The following is a 14,625-nucleotide window of genomic DNA, read 5'->3' as shown; positions in this document are numbered from 1 at the left end:
TTCAGATCAAGTCTGAAGTCTGCAGGTTAGTCATTATTAGAATTTATAGCTTAGTTCTTTCAGATGTTGGGAGTCAAGAGGTTGACACATTACATTAAACACTGAGTTCACCTACTGTAAGCAGCAGCTCCGTAATACAAAAAAACCCACGCATGCTTTCATTTAACTCATTATATCACTTAAGTAGTTGAAAGAGGCAATGCATCCAAGGACATCTGAAGACATTACTGCATCTTTTTGTTGTGCTCACTTCAGTGTGGTCCTACCACTAAGTTTTGGCAGCAATTCTTAGAAAAATATTGCATTTTTAAAAGTTATATATCTAATTTGCAGGCCTAGCTCTCACAGCTGGGGGCAGAGGAGGGGCTGCCTTAGACTTTTTTATCTAAGTTGGGTTGAGTGCTAGAACTAAAAGGAAAACATTTCCCCCCCACGAATTTTTGCTCAGAATGAGCACATGAAATTTCCCCAAATGAATTTCTGACAGAAGGGAAAGCTGAGAAAGCTCGTTTTGGCTGCTTTATGTTCAGCGACATGTAAACCCTGCAGCTTGTGCCTCCACGGCTGCCCTGGCCAGCCCTGATGGGCGGCTGCAGCCTCGGCGTAGAGGAAAAAAAAAAAAAACCTAGAGGATTTTTGTGGCCGTAGAGGCCACAAAAAACCAGCAGAGGCGACCATGGCTTCCTGCTAGCAGATGGCATTGGCGGAGCTCTTCAGAGAACACTCGGGAGTTTTTTTTTCTCGTGCTCGTTAAGGGGAGAGGAGTGCCTGGCCAAGGGTTAATTACTCAAGGGGGTGCGGCAGCGTGCTGCAGCCGAGCTCCATCCCAGCTGGCCCCAGGCGGCTCTGGGGCTTTGCTCCTGGGGTATAAACGCCCCCAAACGGGATGTCGCCGCTCTTTGGGGGGGGTGCTACGTAGAAAACGTTGTTTTATGAGGGCACAGGGGTGGAGGCCTGGAGTTCGCCCCTCAGGGCCCGGCCGGCCCAGGCTGCCGCTGGGTGGCGCCAGAGGCTTCGCGGCGGGCGCGCGGCCGGGGCCCGTTCCCAGGCGGCCGGCGGCCGTGCCGTGTGAATCCCTGTAAATTCCCGGGCTTCACGTGAGGAAGGGAGCCCGAGGCACACGCAGGGCATGGCACAGGCAGTGTAGCAGAGAGAAATGAGGCTGGGGTTGAGAGGCGTTTAAAGTCTGTGTTACAGACTTTATTCATCGCGTGAGCGATGTGCATTTCCCTGGGGGTTTAGGTATCTGCTTAGAAACGAAACTTAGTCTTTCATGACTTGCGTTAAAAAATGGTCATGCCTGCTCACCAACCTGCTTAAAAGTACGTGGAGTAAAGGAAAGCAAAGAAACTTGAGACTTGCGGGTGGGAGAGGATGAATCTTAGCGGCCTCTTGGTGATACAAGACTTGGATCCCAGCACTATGACCATGCAACTTCTGAAGTAAACTATATGTGAGCACCACAGGCTGAGAACTGGTGCTTTTGGCAGAATTTCAATTTATTTTTTTCCCCTTAGTCTGAAGAGTCAGACTAAAGCTTCTGTTCTCCATGAAGAGATCCAGTCTTGATTTGGAAACACCAAGCAAAGATGAAAAATCTTTCCCTGGTTGCCTTGCTTCTTTGGTTAATCACCTTGTAGATTACACCTTTGTCTGATTTCACAAATTAGTTGTCTTGGCTTGAACTACAGAGTTTTTCTGGTGTGTGCGTGTGTTTTTCTTTACTGCGTTAAAGATCTCTCTAATCTAATTTTCTCCTTTTGAAGGATTTATATACTGTAACTGATTCATCTCTTTAGTCTTCCTTTTGATAGCCCAAACAGCTGGAGCTCCACAGGCCTCTCTTACAAAGTATTTTCTTGGGCTCTCACCTTTTCTTTGTGGTGCTTTTATACCTCCTCCCAAGTTCTTAATCAAAGATCTGAAAAACAAGCTCTTCTTCCACTGCTGCCTTCCCCTGCAGCACAGTGCAAAAACAGGGACTATGCTGCACACTCATTTTTCTTCTTCAGATGTGTCTGTAGTGTCTTAATCTTGTCTTAATTCTTTTCAAGTTCTTTGCTTTCTAGAATATGCTGTTGTCCTGCAAGCCTTGTGCTTGCTAGTCTAACATTTATTGTATTGCGTGTGCTTGAGTGCTATGTATTACTGAACTGAATTTACTCATTATAAAGTTTATTTTACTCTTTGTCAGTCTCAGGATGTTAAACACACATGTGTTTGCATCAAATGTACAAACATGAGTGCTAGGTATGGTTTTATTTCATAGAAGGAGGAGGAAAAATATTTTTTTATGGGCTGTGTACCCAGAATGAAATCCTGCAGAACCTCACTAGAAATTTGCTTAGCTGATAATGTTTCCTCAGTATCTTTGTGAGTTTGCCAAGTCAGCTATTTTTGTGTGCATGTTTTCTGCTTTCATTGTTGCAGGGTAAGAGCTACCTTTTAAAGTGCAGTACCCTGCAGCTCTATGTCAAGCGCTCTACGGAAGTTGTTGCACTTCCATGATAATAACTGGTAATCAATCCCGCAGTCTCAGAGCATGCAATCAGGTTTGTGAGCCGGTGTCTATTTTCTGTATAATCGGACAAGCCAGCCCTACTTATGTTCTCATCCTTTCATTCTTTATTGATTGCATTGCATGGGTTTTGCTATTATCTTGCCATGCACTGAGGGTTATAATTACTGATGTCAACCCAATCTCCTCTAAAGTGAGTATCAGTACAATGCTTCAGTCTCCTGGCATATTCCCAGTTGTTTGAAGGGGAATCTCTTCTCGGGGTAATCAGAAGAGGTATGAAATTAGATACTGCTGCAGCCCCTAAGTCTCATGAGCAGCTTGATGCCAAAGGCCTGGATAAATGAAAAGTAATCATGACACTGATACTGTTCTGATTTGTTAATCCACAAGAACATCTTGTGTCTTTAAACCTCTATTTGACCTTCATGTTCCTGTAAATTTTATACTCTTTAAAACTGTAGTCTGGAAGGGTAAATACTGTACTCTTTCTATGGCAATGTGCCTTACATAATCCCTAGCAGGTACTGAAATTCCACTTTCATTCTTACTGGTGTATTTTATTTTCTTCATATGGACAGTGAAGAGTAACTGAGGGACTGTGTATCATTTCACCAGACTCTAATCTTTAACTGGGTTGTAACCAATTAATCTGACTAGGAACAGACACAGTTATCAGAGCAAACAGCCATCTGTTCATATCCTCCCTTTAGCCACTGCACAAAGTAGTAGATGTAGGGCAGGAAAGAGAATGGGCAGATAAATTCATCTCCAGAATGATCCTACAAAGAATCTTATCTTTTTTTCCAGTAGAAAGGGATATGAATTGAATCCTCAAGTCGCATTTGTAAACAGGAGTTTCATAATTAATTTTGTTCTGCTTTGCCGGATTCTCTGCAATTGGAGCTGTACCTCTTGCTAACTGGGAAACTTCTGTTGCAGTGGTGAGCACAGTTTGCCATTACCAAACCCTACAGATAGGTGCAGGCAGCCATCTTAGATTTCACAGTATGGCTTAGCCCTATCCATTTATATCTATAAAAATAATTTGAGAGTTTTGGAAGATCAAAGATTCACACATGCAAAATAGAGAGTTAATTAGAGAGGGTTTTTTGGGGGGTGGTTTGTAGGGGTGACTGTACTTGTGGGTATACCTAGAAGTTTGGAACAGGAGCCAAAATCTTACTGACTACGGACATCAGTTTCATTATTGATTGAAATGGAAGGTCACTTAGCCATTGGTCTTCATCATGTGGTTGTTGAACAAGAGGAAGGAGGTCTGATTTCAGTCATATTGGTAATTTTTAGCTTTTTCATGTAATTCTGTGATACAATATGTGACTTTTGTGCTCATCAAAAAGAGAAGTGTTTTGTATGACAGGTGCTTAGTGAACTTAAAAGAATAAGCTTGTTCCACATCCTCCCCTGATTTTCCTGTTATTCCAGTCCTAGCTTTAAGTCCTTCCCTGAAGCACAGACTCAGCAGCATGTTGGATGTGGTGACATCAGTCAATTGCATATGTGTCAGAGCTCTGAAATGCAATATGAGCTATTAAGTGAAGCTCCTGGCTAAATTTGTAGCTGCTCCCGATCTGTAGAACTGCAGCTGTTTACTCTGGTGGTGATGTCCCTTTGGTCTTGCACCCATACCCCATGCCCGCCGCTTCATTGCCTATGCGCAATGAAGGGTTAATAGGCAACTTTGAAATGTTGCCACAAGGAATGTTCCATTATGACATGGAAAAAAAGTCATTCCCGTGGGGGTGGCAGAGCACTGGAAACAGAGCCAGAGATGTGACCAATCCTCATTGAACCTCAAGTGGACAAGACCCAGGATCTCTAAATCTACCACTTACCCCTGTGTGAAAAATGTTTTGACTAGCTGACCTCCACATATTATTTTCAGCCAAGATTTTATTTTTTTGGATGATTCTTCTGCAGTAATTAGTACCCGTTCCTAATACCAGAGTTCATTTCGGCTGTCTGGATGATGGAAGTCATGTTTTCACCACAAGATGATTAAGAAGTGTCTTCTTATGTTTCTTTCTGAATATTACCCTTTTTTGAGCCTTCTTATCTTGGTGGCTACGCCTGGGAAGTCACTCAGATTCCCAGAGTAGCTGGATTCTTGTCTACTTTCCCAAGTGTGGGTTAAAGCCTTAGTCTGGAACACAAATTCTAGAGCATAAGGAATTAACAGTGGTCATTAAAAGAGGTGATTTTGAGCTAACGGGTGTGTTCTTCATTAATGTGAATCTCCCATTTACTTCAAATTACAGTAGTTAAGATCCAAACAGTAAATACTACTTTAAGGTACTGAAGCAATAGCTGCATTTCTGGCTTCCTTGCTGGGAGTTAGTGGCTTAGGTAATTGGGTTCATTGCTATTTGGAGCATAATCAGCAAGCATTCATTCTCCATACACCCAGCATATAAAATTTGCAAGAGCTGCATACCGTGCGTGCTCAATCAGTGTAAATCATTTAGCAGCCCGCATAATGGATGTCTGGCTTTTGGACTAAAAAATCCTCTTGGTAATACAGACAAATGAGTCATGAACAAGTCTTCCAGTTATATATAAAATTATTATATTCACAAGAGACTCTGAAAGCTGAAGAGATTTTAGCTTTCCAGACAGCAAAGGGGAAGATGAAATGCTGTTACAGTATTTTCATTTATTCTGAGTATTTTTATTCAGTACCAAGATGGCATTTTGTTCACTTAGCAATTATTACTGACATAGCCCAGCTCTAATCTCTTGAGGGACTGGAAAATATTCTTCTGTTGAGTGAGGGTTCATGGTAGTGATGAACAGATGTAAGCAGATAAGTCTTGAAAGTAAGTTTGCAGCAGAGTTTAATAGCTGCAGACTCTTCCCTGCCTGAATCGGAAGCTGGTGAATCTCCTCTGCTTGAGTGTGCACAGTGTGCAGTTGCTGTGGGAGTCAGAGCCTCACTAATAATTCAGCAGAGATTTCCTGAGATTAAGCTATCAGAGTATGGCCCTCATTTAGGCCACTGACATCAGAGCAGGAGTGTGTTGGCTGAGTATCAGCAGCTGCAAGGGAGGCAGATGATGAGCTTCCTCCTTGCCAGTGGATGTCATACCCTGAACCTTTTCACTCTGTATCTCTGCCAGTCAGCAAATGCTATGAACAGTGAAGCATAGATTTGAGCTCACTTTCTGTCCTTCCATGAATAGCTTCTATGTAATAGGAGAGGAAACATTGCCTTCTTTCATTGTATACCCTTCGTCTTGCTTTCAAAGTCACAACAGTAAGGAATCAGCAGGCAAATCAAATATCTTACAACTTCTTATTTGAAATGAGACCTTGTTTAACCCCTCTTCAGAAAAAATCTCTCCTCACTATAAATTATTTTTCCTGAATTTTGTCTTGACTCTCAAAAATTTTCTTCTCTTGACATTTTCCCGTTCTCTCCCATGCTTGTTTGTGCACCCATATTACAGAGGAAATAGGCACATCTTTGTAAGCGTGACCTTTAGCTGGTTTGTTGCAGAAAATAAAATGCCACGGGTCAAACTCACTAATTCTTAGGGCTTGCCTGGGTTGCCTCATTAAGCAGGATTTGACAGTATAAGTCCTAAAGAAAAAGGGGTTAATTTTTGTATGACATTTCAGTTGCAGGTATGAGGTGGTTGTTTTTCCACTTGGTTGATTGGTTAAGGGGTTGTTTGTCTGTTTGTTTGTTGTTTTGGGGTTTTTTGTTTTGTTTTGTTTTGGGGACTTTAGACCAAAAAGCACTGATTAGGGGTTTTGAGTTATCCTTGAAGAGCCTGGGAAACTATCAGTTACATTAAAATAGGAGAAGAGGGAAGAGGCTGTCTTAGGTTTTAAAATGTATGTACTGATACTCTGCAATTGTTTCCAGTCCAGAGTCTCCAAGTGCTCCATAATGATAGAGAGCTAGCACTACCTGCTACATCAGGAAAGGAATCCTGCTCCCACAGAAAAATGCAGTTATGGAAATCTGTCTTTTTAATGCTGCTACAAAAGGATAAAGCACTTTGCAAAGGTCCGGTCTCCCCAGACTCACAGTTCTAGCTCCAAGTAAGATAAGGAATAACAATTGCTCATAAATGTAAAAAGAGGAGGAGGAGGAATAAGAGAACATGGATTAGAGATCAAAGCTGCAGCATTTTGTGAATGGTAATGTGAGAACCTCCTCTGGGTCATGGATCTTTTTAGTTTGATTTGTCTTTGCTTCCTGACTAGCAGATAGGGTTCTCTGTGCATAATTCTGCTTCTCTCTTCTTCCCCCACCTTTTTTCTTATGCCTAGAAACCCCTGATGCAAGTCAGAGTGATGTGAGCTAGCTGCTTACCTGCTGTACAGAATCAGGATAAAAAGGGCCCTGCCTGAGAGGGTGATGAGTAATTTGTGTGAATCTCACTAAACCCAGCCTCCAATTCAGTTGTTCTTCAGTGCTAAAGGAATTAATTTCTCATTTACGTGGACAGTCTTGAGGTGACAATCAGACTCAAAGCTACCCTTTGGAAAAAAAAGTAAGGTTTGTCCCTAGGACATAATGTATACCCAGCTGCTTCAAAAAGGCATCCTTGGATGGCTGGTTGTGGAATCAGTTCATACTGAGGTGTCATCAGTATCTCTGCTCTGTCTTGCATTGTGCTACAGCTTCAAAGCACTGAGCAAAAAGAAATGTTAAAGACTTCAGGGAGCTAGTGAAATTCAGCAAAGTGCATTAGAAATGGAGGAAGAAAAGTCTCTGGTAAGGCAATTAATTAGATTAACAGTTAGCCATGTTTCTTTCATTCTTTTTCTAGATGAGGAACGAAGAGATGACAGACTTTTATTCCAGAAAAAGTCACTCTCCAGTGAGAGAAACAAGGTCTTCCCAAACTTTGCTGGTGACAGAAGGCAAGGAAGGGTAATTGATGAGCCGTAGTGCAGATGTTTACAGAGCTGTTAAGATTTATATGTGAAGACTGTCCAACCCTGAAGATGCAGTGTTTTCTGTAAGGAAGAATGTGACAGGTCCATGAGAGACAACCTTTTCAATTTCTCTTCCTGTCAGTGTAATCCTTCATGAACTGCAAATTACCCACCTGCAGTTCTTGGGTGGTACAGTACTCAGTGCAAAGGACTAGACTATTTTTTCCTATGTGATTTTTTTTTTTTTTTTTTTTTAAGAAATAACATGTCCAAGTCTATGACAAGACTGATACAGATAGATAAAGTCACCATGTACACAACACACCACGTACATGTATAACAGAGTCCTGGAACAGAACATTTAAATATTTTGATGTTGAGATATTACAGTGTTTATGTTGGTTAATTTAATGTTTTGTGTCTATGTGTTTGAGATTGGTGGCACTGCCAGGGACTCTGGTACTGACCTAGACGAATAGTCAGCATGAAATGTCAAACATCAGGCACTAGAGCTAAGGGATATTTATGATTTTTCTCCTCTGAAGTCATTAAAGACCTTGAAGGAACAATTTGTGTGGAGACTTCAAGTAAAAGGTAATACCATAAAGGGCTATTTTACTTTCTATAAGCATGGGGGGAAAAAAAGGGAAGAAGAGTGTAGTATTTTTAGAGTATTGGAGTGAGACACAGTTGATACAGACTCAGTGTTTTAAATTAGTCTGGTGCTGAATACATGTACCAGCTAAGTAAGGAAAAAGATATTATCTGTACCAGAGAAGAAAAGTAAGCAAGTCTTTATTTAAAATTTAATCAAATTTTGACTTCAGTCAATTTCTACAAAGGAGTTGCATACCTACTAAATCACTTTAATTCTTGACAAATAATGTTGTACAAGAGAAAATACAGTGGGATTGTAATTGGGTTTGGGGGTAATATACTTTGTGGGAAACCAGATTATTTGGATAATTTCTCAACTTGACTTAACCTGTTACCCTGTGAGGTTCCTATCATTAGACTGTGACAGGCTGAACTGCTTCACTGACTTGAAATCTTTGTTCCACCTGAAATGTGCCCTGCTCTTGTACCTCCCTTGCTAAGATATCCTATGGCTATTTATTTGCAGTCCTTTCCCTTCCTTAGACAAAATCAAGCTTGTGAAGTGGAGGGAAAACTTCATGATGTTATGTCATTATCGCAGTTTTTAATGACACATGGCCATCTTTAGACAATTTTGTATTTCTACACTGCTTTTTAAGGTCACTAATTAACCAAGGTAAGAAAACACATGAATTGTGTAGATGTTCTGACACCCAGATCAGCTCTCAGGATTCATAAATTATCAGAGGACAGGTCCAAATCTGTCTGAAAAATCATTGAGATTAATTGTGAAGATGAAGCGCAATATGATATTACACAGTACAAGCCAAAGCAAGGAGAGGTGCAGAGTTAGCAGGACTCTTACATCAGCAGTGAAACTGCCTACAGCGCAAGCCAGAGCACTTGCTGAGAAAGCACCCGTATGCAAATATTTTTCTTCTTGCACACAGTTTGCAGCTTCATACTCAAGTCTTCCCTAGGACATTAATTTAAAAGAAAAAGTGTGACCTAGTTTTGGGGGGATCTTAATCTTTAGCTTTTTTAGATTGCTTGCAGGCAATGTTTCTGTTTTGATTTTGTATAATGTCACACTGGCTGCATATCTTGTGCAGCTGATGGCCTGAGGTCAGCTACTCTACCTACTTTCAAGCCAACTTTGTTCACATTATCCAGGAAATGTACTACTGAATGGAGGGGGTTTGCTCTGTGAAGAGCAGTGGGCTGTATTTAGGTGTTAATAACATGTTCTATTATATTTGAAGGGAAGAGTTGAAGAGTTAAACATGTGGTAGAAGGCTCAGCAATGTTTTTTAGCTGCTGCAGAATTCATACAGGCAAAGACCTCTAGCTGTATCGATCTGGGTAAGGGCCTAGAGAAATTTAGGGTTTTCTTATAGGCTGTGTTCTACCCTTCACTCTTTCTTAGTCTCTTATTTATTTTGTTTATTGACAGTTAACAAGTCTCACTTATTTTGTAATACTGAAGGCAGATTGTTTGAGCCAAGACCTACATATTGACATATTGTTTTATGAGGTATCTGTTACATAAAGTAATTAACAATTAAACTGACAATTCAAATAGAGAAGTTCTCCTGGCATGAAGACATAATTTTATTTCAGAAGCACTGCTCCCTTAAAGTCATAACAGGGAATAATGTGAATTTAACTTAAAAGGCTGAATGCTATTTGTGGTAAAGAATCTGGGTACATGACAGCTGAACATTACACACCTGGCCCTTCAGGGTGAAAATTTCTACTCTAATGCTTGTACTTGGGCTACTGTACAAATCAGCAAGTCTTCTCCCTGCATGTATCATTGCTACATGCAAATAGGTGCCTATAGGTTGGGAGTTTACAGAATGCTGTGAATGAATGATTTTTGTCTGAGCTGCTAATGCAGCTCTTTCAGTGGGGGGACTGGATGGATTGTAAGCTTTTTGAAACAAATGTTTTCTTGTGTAAGAGGCTCCAGTGTTCTCCAGGGCTCCATAGTCCTGTTGAAGAGTAACCTACAATGTGTAACCTGCAACATGCAGTTTGGCTGCTTTTGTGGCAATGTCACACATGGAACTAGGATTTGGTGGTAGAGGGGAAGAAGTAGGGGAAGCAGTAATGGCTAACTTTGTACATGTGACCTACTTTAGTTACTGATGATGTGATTAACAAGAGAAAAAAAATGCATGAAGAAATATTTTTTTCTCTTTGTCTATAAATGTATATAACACAATAGACATATTTCTGCATGATTTTAAAAAGTTCTCTGCAGCACTCTCTCCTTTGTGAGCATATAGGATTATGCATTAAGATGAAATTAATCCCTCATTTTGAAATACACAGGCTTAGCATTTGCCACAGTTTTGCTCTGAGAAAGGGATTCAGACGCTGTGGTCTCCACCAAAGAATGACAGATTGTTGGCAGAATCATTTTCATTTGTTTCTGCAAGTGAAGCAGTTAATAAATCAATCATGCATTATTACTGGATTAGCAATCACACTCCCAAATGCTTCTAGCTGTTCTCACTCTTTCTCCTGAAGATTACCTTTAAATCCTATCAAGGGACAAGATTCCTTTTGCCTTGCCTGGCATTAGCACCCTAGTGACCTACAGCCAAAGTCAATAGTCACTAAACTAGCTCTCTGTCATGGTGGAAGAACAGACAGCCTTAACCAACTGTTTCTTAAGAAGAATGTAGTTTCTCCTGTCAGTGCCTCCACTTTCTATTTTTTCCACCTCAGCCAGTCTGAACAGAAGGAAGTTTGCCACAATGAATCACTCAAGAATCTGTTGTGGGGTCACACGGAATGGGAGAGTTGTGCAAGGCTGAAGACTGCAGAGGAGCTGGAACAAAGAAAATGAGGGCAAGGTAGGTACTTAAACTCTTTCCTTCTGGTTAATTAAGCTTATTTACCTCTTGTCTGCAGCTGAGTGTGGTCTCTAAACCTGCCTGTTCCTCTTGGTCTGAGAGCAGAGAAATAGCACTGGAGACAGGTCATAAATTGATGAGAGAATTCATGGTCTGTGACCTCTCCTTGTCTGCAGTTTAACAGGAGAGTTAAAATTGCATGTTGGACATATAAAATAGTACAGCACTTTTTTTGTTTGTTTTGAAATGCTCACCAATGAAATGGCTTAACTCAGCAGTGACTCCTTATTTTGCCTCATAAGCTACTTTGTGTTTATTTTCATGGTATTTGTTTCATTATCACTGGGGTTTATTTACAAAAGCACTGGAGTATTTTATGTGCAAAAAAAAATTTAAAAAGTAAGATTACACTTAAATTATCATGTGCTTCATTTTTAAGGAGCAGTTGTTTTTGATGTGTTTGGGGTTTGAAACCTGAAATATATAGATAATAAAATATTTTATCTAGTAATGAATATTCTTACACTTTCATTATGTTTTACTGCATGGAGGATTTTAATATATCTATAAAATATTTTTCTTATAGCCTTGTACATTTTTTTTGATAACCTGTTACTAGACATGAAGGATGGTCTGGAGATTTAAAATCTTCTTAGTATACAGACAAAGATAACAGGATATGAACTGAAGGGCGTAAGCAGCACTTAAACTCTACCTTGAACCCAAAGATGCATGATTGTGCAAGTAACTTCTTCAAGTTGCCTCACAGTAAATATGCAGCCACAGTATGTTTGCAGCACTGTACTTTCTGATATGATCAGCATAGTTATGTTCTGGGGTGAATGATAAAGGAATGGGATAGCATTCAGATCAGGGCTCACTGTGTCTGATTCTTAAGGTGTTAGACTGTTTCATTCAGAACTGTTGTTTCCTCGATTCACCAAAAATTTTAGTTTATAGTGTTTCTTTTCTAGAAACTGCAAAAAGAAATGGTGGACAAGGAAGTATGGGTGGGGGTTAATGTGAGAAAGCAAAGACCAATGCAACTGGACAAGAAAGCAGTTGAATGTTTTAGCATTGAATCAAAAAGTAAGAGGAGGCTTTTCCAGTCAGCTCAACTAATTTTTTTCTATGCATAGGGAGAGCAATAATGTGAAAAGCAAAATCTGGGAGGCACCTAGACTGAAAGCAAACTTTAATTCACATCAAGAACTTCCTTAAATGATGGCTTAAATGGGCCAGCTTGCTATCATTTAGTCCTCCACCCTCACCTAATACTTAGTCTTCTGTGGGCAGTCTCAACTCATTGAGTTGAGAAGACTGCATTGAAAATTCAGATTATGGGCTCATCATTATGCATGGAATATTTTGCTGGCCTTCAAACCACTTCTTCTCTCTCTGCTTTTCAAACAGTGTTTTCCTGGCTGCTAAAAGCTCTGCTTCATGATGTGTTCACTGACAGACTTGCTCCCTGTCCATGATTATTGGAGTTCCAGCTCAGCAGACCATGCATGTGGATCCCACTGTTGTCATGCCAAGCACAAAACATGATGCAGGAGCCAGAGGGCTCACGTGGCGTTTCTCAAATGCTGGGTTGCTTTCTTGTAGACTCGGAACACTTACTCATTTACTATGTGAAGTTTTATTTGGTCTCTTTGGGTTTCAGCATCTCCTCAAATGAGGTAGTGAAATTTTGTTTGCTGTGTAAAAAATGTGGAGGAAATGCAGCACAAGTACAAATACAACTATACAGCAGCTACTTGTGAAATGATGTGACCGTTTTAGATGAAACATGATTAAGAAAAGAGAGAGTTCTTAAAATAATTTCCAGTCCTTTAAAGCTATGAAACCCTATAGTGTTCAGGGCCTTTTGGTAGCATACCACTACCTTACACTTTTCTTTTTAAAAAGAAAGAAATTAGATGTGCTGTGTAAATATTTTCATCTGAACTTAATATAGTATGCAAGCCTAACGTGATGTAAGGAAAAGTCGTTCACAGAAAAGTTGACTCTAACCTCTGTGGCCACTAGGAAAATTTAAATTCAGGTCTTGCTTTGTTTTTGGTTTTTTTTAGTCACCTTGGGTAAGGTGCTTTGTCAATATGGTCTCTCAGGACCTAGGCTACCTCTTTACAGAGGAGGCGCTGTAATGATGAGTACATGAGGAACAGTCAACTGCCTCAGTGCTGCTCTGATGGGAACCATGTGAGTACCTACAGTAGTCACCTGCTCTCCCTGCAGCAGATCCTACCTTGAGGAAGGTGGCTTCATATTTGGATAGATGACGAGTAATATTTCAGCATTGTGGGTTGCTTCCCAGGCTTGTGTTCAGTGAGCAACAGGAAATCATGTGTCCACAAAGAGACAAATTTGAAGTGCTGAGCCATATTTTCAAGCTGAAGAAAGATGCAGTGCTTCCATCTTGTGGTGTGTACTCCATTATTTTTCTTCCTTGTTAGTACAGCCTCAAGACACTGGAATCATGAGCCATGACTAGGTTTTAGAGGTGCTGTTGTAATACAAACAGTGCTGCTACCACTAAGCAGCTTGCTTTTTAATAGCGGTCTTTGCAGCAAAACCCCAAACCCAAGTTAATTACAGGAGTCCAGGGAATGTGGAATTATTTCAATTAGACCAGGACAGCAGTCCTCTGTCCAGAAAAACAGCTTTAAGCACAGCTCTGCTGGAACAAGTTCAGTCCAGCTCATTAAGATCAAGTGTTAAGACTGCAGGCAGATCCTAAACTGTCTTTTAAAAGCTGCCTCTTCTACTGGATGCTGTTGTCTGATGTGTTGCTCTGTCTTTGCTTGATAGCATCTCTTTTTCCTTTCCTGCCCAGCCAAGCTGAGACCAGTAGCTTTCACCTAATGGTGATTCTGCCCTCTGCACCTGTCCTGTTCTGGGAAGTCAGAGTCAGAGTTTGTAAACATTCTTTCATGCTCTTGAGTTAATTTTCCATCTAATGTGTGCTTTTGTGCTGGTTTGATTGGATAAACATAGGTAGAGGCAAGTGTATGTATGCCTGTCATTAGGGTTAGTAGTTCAAATTTACCTATGGTGCTTTCTAATTGTTGAAATTTTGTGGGACCAATGGATACCTTACATTCTATGAATATTTAAGCAAGCTTTATCTGAAGATGATGATTTTGCAGTTTTTCTCCTTATGAATACCGACCTCTCGATTTTGTCCTGCCAAGTGAGTCCCATTGGATTTTACACCTGCTGCTCCTTCACCTGTTTAAAAATGAGTCTAGATATGACTGCTGTCATACTGCCATAGCCAATGACTCCTCACAGGACTGAGGTTAGGCTTTTGAAACAAATGAGATTTGTAATGTCTCAAGTTTTGTCAATCAGAATGGAAATTTTTTACTGCAGTTGTTCTAAAGATCAGTACAGGGTTAACATTGATGAAATGTTGTAATCCCTGATTTCTTAAGCCTTCTAATAGCAGGTTGTATCCACAGTGGCATCTTCTTGGTCTCAAACAGCTGTGAGACAGCAATTCTTAGCTTAAATTTGGGTTGCAATTACCCCACGTCCTGAATGGATGATAACTTTGAAGAAACGAGTACTTCCAAGCTGTCCACAGTCTGTGGACACAAGAAATAATTGATCAGTTTGACAGTATTAGGAACAGAGGAAGGTGTTCTAAGGCTGAGGAGGAAAAAGACTGAAAGAAAAAAAGAGATGGAACAAATTGACGACTGCATGGAGATGAGAAGTAAGCAATCT

At 40.4% G+C, this 14,625-nt stretch overlaps 1 protein-coding gene across 8 annotated transcripts in view; it reads left to right on the top strand.

Moving 5' to 3' along the window:
• Window positions 1–997: 997 nt before the first annotated feature.
• Window positions 998–14,625, top strand: part of TRIM2 (tripartite motif containing 2) — a 119,241-nt gene continuing 105,613 nt past the window's right edge. For 2 of the 8 annotated variants that reach the window (XM_086891336.1, XM_086891321.1), the window contains exons 1-2: window positions 7,664–8,023; window positions 10,763–10,890. The gene's annotated coding sequence lies outside the window, so the exon portion shown is untranslated. Of the gene's footprint in view, window positions 1,323–6,407; window positions 6,686–7,320; window positions 8,024–9,288; window positions 9,389–10,762; window positions 10,891–14,625 lie in introns of those variants that run through there. The other 6 variants (XM_086891328.1, XM_086891340.1, XM_086891329.1 and 3 more) reach the window with 6 other exon arrangements.

This window comes from Cyanistes caeruleus, chromosome 5, assembly GCF_971803275.1.
Source record: "Cyanistes caeruleus chromosome 5, bCyaCae1.hap1.1, whole genome shotgun sequence".
In the NCBI taxonomy this organism is placed as follows: Eukaryota; Metazoa; Chordata; class Aves; order Passeriformes; family Paridae; genus Cyanistes; species Cyanistes caeruleus.
Note: the sequence above shows the minus strand (reverse complement) of the source record. Positions and strands in the feature narration are given on the sequence as shown.